This window comes from Trachymyrmex septentrionalis, unplaced genomic scaffold (genome assembly GCF_001594115.1).
Source record: "Trachymyrmex septentrionalis isolate Tsep2-gDNA-1 unplaced genomic scaffold, Tsep1.0 scaffold15, whole genome shotgun sequence".
Classification (NCBI taxonomy): domain Eukaryota; kingdom Metazoa; phylum Arthropoda; class Insecta; order Hymenoptera; family Formicidae; genus Trachymyrmex; species Trachymyrmex septentrionalis.
The window spans coordinates 832,809-834,178 of NW_017304653.1; the positions used below are offsets into that span (position 1 = coordinate 832,809).

Below are 1,370 nucleotides of genomic sequence, written 5' to 3' on the forward strand. Positions count from 1 at the left end.
CCAACCGTCAATGTGAGGAAAAGAGTAAAATCGTGTAACTGCTTTACGGCGTTTCCGCGAAGCTTGGGCTTAACTGAGTTACTTGGTTGAACTTTGGGAAACTCGAAGGCGCATACAGTTTCCATAAATTACTCCTTCACGCTCAAACATTAGATTTCTGCGTCGAGCATGTCGCGCTTTTAATTATTTTTGCGGCTTACAAAAAAACAGATATTAACTTGAATTTGTATAAAAAAAAAGAATTTATACTTATACTGTCGCAATGTTTCTTTGCATTAAATAATCTTTATACAAATGATATAGATTCTATGTGTGTATATATACATACATACACACATATATATATATATATATATGTGTGTATATATAATACTATATACAGAGTGGCCCACTTAAATCGACCATCTGAAATATCTCGCTTATTTTTGATGATATACAAAAATGTTTTAAATGGAAGTAGAAGGGTTTCGAGGGGGGACGTACTTTGATCATGTTGATTTTTTTAGGTGAAGGCAAAAAGATATGAAGGTTACCTCCACTTTTTTAAATGGAATTGTATGATTTTTTTTTCTTTTTCTTCAAGTGCCATGTACGCTATCTCAGCGCGTAGGCACCTTCCTCTCATATGCCTCTGATCGTACAACAAGGTATATGGGGGTCTTTTTAAGTTTAAATGCCAATTCCGAACGGCAATTTTTGATAGGGAGATTTCCTGGGCAAATACTACTCGGTGGTTTACCATTACCTTCCGAAAGCAGCTACGGAGTGTATGAAAATTTTTCGGTTCTGCCGGGGATCGAAACCGAGATCTCTAGTATATCAGACCAATGCGCTATCTGCTACACAACACTCGTGCTCATTGTTGATGAAAACACATAGTTGCTTATTTAAAAAAATTATCGATTTTGCATACATATTTTTTTTAAAGCAACGATATGTTTTCTTTACATTAACTGATTCATCTCATTATTCTGTTCATCAAAGTATTAAGATATCAATTATCAAAAAGTTAATAGTTTACGAGTTATTTAACATTTTGTGTCAATATGTGCCAGAATAAAATGTAAAATATCTCATAAACTATTGGTTCTTTAATATTATTACCTTAATACTTTTATGTGCAGAATAATTAGAGGAATCATATTGTGTAAAAAAAATCATACAATTCCATTTAAAAAAGTCGAGATGATCTTCATATCTTTTTGACACCTCCACCTAGAAAAAAATAACATGATTAAAATACGTCCCCCTCAAAACCATTTCACTTTCGTTTGAAATATTTTTTTGTATTATCAAAAATAACCAAAATATTCAAGATGTTCGACTTAAGTGGAGCACCCTGTGTATATATATATATATATATATATATA

General features: G+C 32.0%; 1 protein-coding gene across 2 annotated transcripts in view; it reads left to right on the plus strand.

Annotated features, from left to right (window-relative positions):
* LOC108745843 (discoidin domain-containing receptor 2) overlaps positions 1–1,370 on the plus strand; it is a 189,924-nt gene that overhangs the window by 184,570 nt on the left and 3,984 nt on the right. The gene's annotated exons all lie outside the window — the stretch shown is intronic.